Raw genomic sequence first — 6053 nt, 5'->3', positions numbered from 1 at the left:
CAGATGTTATGATGTATCGTGTCAGGTCGCTTTTTGTAGACGTAAGAGCGGTGTAAAAAATATCTGAAAGTGGCCAAACATAACAAAGTCGATAAAGTCAACAAGAAGAGTCGCAAAAGAACTAAATTGATTTTACTTTGTTGTTCTAGTTAGACTAAATCATTCATATTAATGAGGGAAAACGAACTGATCGCATCACTTATGACTATAATCCAATGAATTATCCTATCCTTATTGCTTCTCGTTATTAAGGCTGCAAGATGTAATAAATAAGTAAGAATATGATTTTCCCAAATTTATTGCTTTTCAAAATCAAGTGAAAACAAAACCTTAACAATTGCTTTTTGCATCCAGCAAAACAATTCCCAAAGTAGTTGCCAAAACAAAAAACTCTCAATATGCTCAAACCACCTCCGAGCTACCGCTCATACCACTCATTGCGAATTCTGCTGCTTGCTTCATATTTTCTTTCCACCGGATGCCCTTTTGCCTGATGCTGGCTGACATAGTTCGGCCAGGAATTTGTGTTCCGTACCGTACGAAACGTTCCCATTTTCCTGACGGCATTATTTATGAGATTTGGCTGCAAATGCTGATTTTATTCGGACCTTACCTAAGCGTTTGGCGCACAGACGATGGGAATGATTCGGGTGATCCCAAAAATGTTGTGCGTCCATTGCGTTTGTACATTACGTTGCTAGTAGTAAACACAACACGCTTGCCCATTCCTTGCAAAGTGGACAACGACGTCTAGGAGCCAGAAACGAAAACAACATCCCTCGGTGTATAAACCCTGCGCTTGTGGACCATCATCCGTCATGCCGGTGTGTAAAATCGTACCGATTCCCGCGTACCCACCGTAACCGTGCACTGATACGCCAATCCAATCATAAATCCATAAAGTGTGAACGATGTCTCGCAGTGCAAACGTCTATCGTGTGGACGGACCACCTGTAACTTTAGCAAACTCGCGATGGATTCGAAAGGACACGAGCGTTCGGCAAATGGCTCTGCGGTACGAATCGATTCATCATTTCGTTCCTTTGAGAGGCGGTCAGTAAATGGTGCGATGAGCAAAGACCGATACTGACCACCAAATGTGCGGACCGTGTAACCGACGGTGCATCGTGTAGGTTCCGGTGACCGAGACCGAACAGTAAGTAATTAAACCAGTTGCCTGAGGGGTCAGTACGATTTTCTTTTTTAGTTAACTGGTCTGATTGACTGATGATTCGCCCTATTCGGGATCGTCTCATAGGGGGACATTGGATTACGTTTGAAGTTGCGGAAAATGTGCAAGTTGGTTTTGAATACAGGCGGATAGTGAAGTTTGTCCCATCACGGTGTCGGAGTCGTTGGTTTGATGCACTAGAAATGGATTTCTTATAAACTGGAAAGTGATGCGGTCGTTTCTTAATTATTCGCGGTATTGAGTATGGTATGACATATATGAGAATTTGGGACTGAAATTATTGCATTGAATTACAACAGAGCTACTTTCGTACACTTTAATATTTAAGCCGTCAGTTTGCCATAAAATTTTTAACGATAGTATGCTATAAAATGAAGTATTGGAGCCTGGCCTAAACGATTCTAAAATACATTTAAAAACGTAGATCATCACTTAAGTAAAACAAATGTTTTAATGAATTTATAACACAATCACAGTTAACGCAACAGATCATAGAAAAAAAAATAAAAAAAAATCATAGAAGAAAGACTCTTTTCCTTGGCAATACGGCCAGACTGTTCTCTATGCTTAAAACACCCTTTTCTCCGGAAAGAAAACCCCAGACAAAAATGCAACCATGTAGAGTACCACACAGTATACTAATTTCACCATTATATTCAACCCTAAGGCAGCACTATTCGTGTTTTATTTGCACCCTAAAAAGAAATCACACTCATTAGAGCAGTACTGCAAAGCATTTCCGCAACTCAATAAAGCACTGGCAGCGCAAATGGGAAATTCCACGCTTTCTCGCTTTGTGATAAGTTTTTCGCGCGCGAGAACAAAAATATCAGGCATCAGGCGAAAATTAAATTGCACATACTTGCTCTCGCTTTGCTTATGTTTTTCCGCTTATGCCGTGAGCAACAAGCAACAAACTTGCACGGCGCAGTAACGCCAACACACGGGCCGAGCGGCATCAAATCTCCTGCCCTGCTCGAGTGGAATGACAACACGTTGAGCGAAAGGAATTTCGCCTGCCGTCATCTAGCGAGAAACGCCATCATGCCTACCGCTCTAGTACAACCGCCGTTCGGTTAAATTGCATACCATTGCCACAAGCTGTTGTTTTCGCCGGGTACGTTGGGTGATAAAATATTTTACCCAACCGAACAACTACTACTTCTACCACCAGAGCGCTTCCAGCGCACCGTTTGCAAACTTATTTCATTTTGTGCGTTTTGTTATAATGGTGTGCAGGGAGGGAGCGGGAGAGAGGGGGGGGGGGGGGCTGAAACACGTGAAAATACCCAGCAAACACCTTTTGCTGTGCTAAATCGTCCTGCTCATCGAGTGCAGAACAAATTGCCGGTGATCAGTGGCAGTGTTGTTGTTGTGGTGTACAGTTGTCAAGATGATCGTTGGCCGAACAGACTTAAGGTGAAGCAGAATAATAGACGAGAAGATCGGAGAAGCTGTTTGCAAGCAGAGTGCATAAAACTCTCAAGCTTTTTCACTGATGGAAAATCGACCAGAAAGAGAAGAAAAGTCATTAACGGCCATGTTTTGCATCCCTTCCGAGCAGCGCGATAAATGCCTAAACGCGTCAACAAAGCAGAAGCTCCCATCTATCAAATCAGCCGTCCGTCTGCTCGGCGAATGTTTATTTTCACTTTCATTATTTGAAACAAACAGCCTTTTTTTCGCTCTTCAAATCACGCAAACATCACCACCGCTAGCTGTGGATTTGTTTTCCACCGGATTGCTTCACATGCCGGCAATTAATTGGGCAAGGTGGTCAAGACTCGGTGCAGACGAGCTGTTACGACGACCGTTGACAGACGTACACGACAATCATAACACAAAAATGTTTGCTAGCCCCATTTCTGTCCTGTTTGTTTTTTTTTTCCCACACGCTGATGCATCTAGAAGAAAAATGGCGTTGCATGACATCGGAGAACGCAGCGAGGGAGTGCGCGCGAGAGATTTACATTTTTCCATTACATTTCAATTAAAGTCCATCGTCTTTCGCTGGTACGGCATTCCGGCGCTATGGACGGGCGGCCTGGGCAGCTGCATTCCAGGCACTGCCTGATGCACCAACGAACGGGGCTGATGTTTTGCTTTGAAGATTTGCTAATTGAATAATTAAATTACCCGCACAGTGCGGAACCACAGTCATCGTGCCGCAGCATCCTACGCGATGGTTTGCCGTTCGGACTGGAACAGTAAAACGGGCGGCTTAAATATCCGTACCAGGTGAATGATCTTGGCCTGACCGACCAAAACATCGTTGGAAGGCTGCATACAATGATGCTTTAAATTTCTCGCAAAACTTCAAAAGCGAATTTACAATCAAAATTTGATGTTAGTTTTGAATACATTTCAAGCGAAAAATCAAATCCAACATTGTTTTGAGATATTTGGTCACAACCGCAAATATTCAATTAAAATCCTCTTAGAAAATTGAGTAATATTTTCCACAGAATATGTTGGCCTTTGAAAACTATCCAATTAACTGTAACAAAGTTCAAAGAATAGTATTATTCGAACATTATTCAATCGAAATCAATCCATCGCTCAAGCATACTATTCGTCGAGAGAGTCTGTGGTTTGATGATAAAGTGTAAAATATCGTAATAAAAGTATAATTTGCTGCCAAAAAAGTAATCAAAAATGGCAAACGATGATGGTTAAATAAATTCGGCTCAAAACTATAAGCTATTGAATAAAAATATTTTAATTTTTTTTATAAAGAATAACGAGCTTACCGTATTGTTATCTTTTTTCCATTATCCTAAAATTTCTTAATCAATTTCAATTATTGATGATATGGTATTTAGATGAAGAGTACCTTACACTAATATAAATATTAATGATTATTCATTTAATTTTAATTTCTTATGTGGTTTGTTCAGGAGAGCTTTTTGATTCTTAGGTGCATTACATTTTATACGTTATTCATGATTGTTGTTGAGAATTGTTTACGATTGAAACAAAAAACAAATAAACTTATACAACACTATACAAAAATATTCCCTCAGCATCGATTCCAATGCCCATCGTTTCTGTAGATAAACATTTCATCTTTGATCGTTCCAACATCATTCGACACACGGATCAACTCGTCGTTTCTGAATAACTATGAACATAGCATTTGCTTTCACTGCTACACCTACCGCTGCTAGCACATCACATCCTTTTGCTCCGTACGCTTGAGCTATTTTTGATGCTATATACTACATTAGTTTCAAAGCGTCCGGTGCTTCATCTCCGTCCGCCGTACTGCCCACTGATTGGTGGTGGATGCAAAACACTAGATTTTTCATATTTAATATTGTTGTTCTGTGCTGTCCCTGGCAGTCACCGGATTGAAGCGCCACACAGCAGAAAAGGCGTACGAGATGTCCGGACGCGCAAAACAGCAAAGTGGAACGGATATTGCGAATGCATAAACAACGGTGTAGAGTGTGCAGATTTGATGGACTCACCAATGGCAACTAAAAATGAATGGTCGTTGCCTAGATCCATCGCGTACTCGAAAATCCAACGGATAAATTCTACTGGCTTGTTTTTGCTTGAATGCTAGAGTTTATTTGTAGTAATAAAATTTTCAACGGTTCTTTGACCAATAACAATTATCTAATGATTTAAAACTCGTTTTACAAAATATAAATCACTTAAACTCGGTAAATTGCCCGAGGCCTTTCCTCGGCTAGTCTCATTTATTTATTTATTTACCCATCCAGACCAGCGAATACTAGCCCCTTTCGGTGCAAATATTTATGCCACTTGAGACAGTTACTAATTGGAGAAAATAAACAGCAGCGATTACTTCAATTACTAGCTGTCCAGCAGTGATAGAAAGCATTGGACGTATGAGGTGTAGAGTCCAGCTACCATTAGTACGGTGGCACGAGACATGACAGATTGTCAGCAGCAGTGTAGTAAGTTTATCGAATTGGCAATTAGTTTCGAGCGAAACTTGAAACACAAGCATGGAAGGTAGTTTATTTTCTGGTAGAAAAAAAAAGACATCTATAATAAACGATGTCTCACGTACCATATACGTTGGTCACTTGTCCACGTGTCCACAAGGACGAGAGGGAAACAAAATCTGTCAACTGTCAAGCACCCTATCCGTAGGCTAGACGTGTTTTTGCGGGCTTCGGATTAGCTAGCAGTATTTTGCACGTCTGTCATCGATTTTATCCTGTTCAATAAAAACCAACTACTCACATGTATTGATGAAGCAAATATCAATCCTCTACCCAAAATAGTTTCAGTCGATCCTCATGATCTTCGAGACAATTTCACAGCACAGTAAATACGTTAATTTTTCATTTCCATTTAACACAACCATTGCTCCTCAAACCTCATAAAACCTCACCTTTTTACAGTTTTCACTGAGTAAAAAACGGAACGATCATCAGTAGAGCTTTGGCCACTAAATCGTAACTTTGTCACTGATGCGCTGACGTTTACCGGTAAACTTTACCACATGGAAGCGCTGAATGGTGAAGAAAAATGGCTACCTATATGTCACTTCCAACGGCTGCCCATAACACAAACCATACACACAATGAATTTCAAAAAAGAAAACCCACAAAAAAGGATATTTTGCTGTCTCGTCGTCTCGATTGTCGGCAATCATGAGCTTGCTTGAATTTCAGACCGATGTTCACAGTTTCCGTTTTTTCCCGGTCCGACTTATTTCTGCTTTTTGCGAGCAAAAAGTACATGTGTGTTTGTTAAAGTTCATCGATTCAATTAAGCGAATAGACTTAAACCCAAGCTTGCAATACCAAAAAACAACATCCAACAGTTTATTTGATGTGTCATTCAAGCGTTAGAACAAAAGCGTTTCGTAGTGCCGCTGTGC

At 40.7% G+C, this 6053-nt stretch overlaps 2 protein-coding genes across 2 annotated transcripts in view; both read left to right on the top strand.

The window, feature by feature from the left end:
- LOC126558678 (pancreas transcription factor 1 subunit alpha) overlaps nucleotides 1–6053 on the top strand; it is a 396742-nt gene that overhangs the window by 127354 nt on the left and 263335 nt on the right. The window lies entirely within an intron of this gene.
- The window catches only part of LOC126558880 (uncharacterized), a 204381-nt gene that overhangs the window by 118214 nt on the left and 80114 nt on the right, over nucleotides 1–6053 (top strand). The gene's annotated exons all lie outside the window — the stretch shown is intronic.

The sequence above is a fragment of the Anopheles maculipalpis genome, chromosome 2RL (genome assembly GCF_943734695.1).
Source record: "Anopheles maculipalpis chromosome 2RL, idAnoMacuDA_375_x, whole genome shotgun sequence".
Classification (NCBI taxonomy): domain Eukaryota; kingdom Metazoa; phylum Arthropoda; class Insecta; order Diptera; family Culicidae; genus Anopheles; species Anopheles maculipalpis.
Note: the sequence above shows the minus strand (reverse complement) of the source record. Positions and strands in the feature narration are given on the sequence as shown.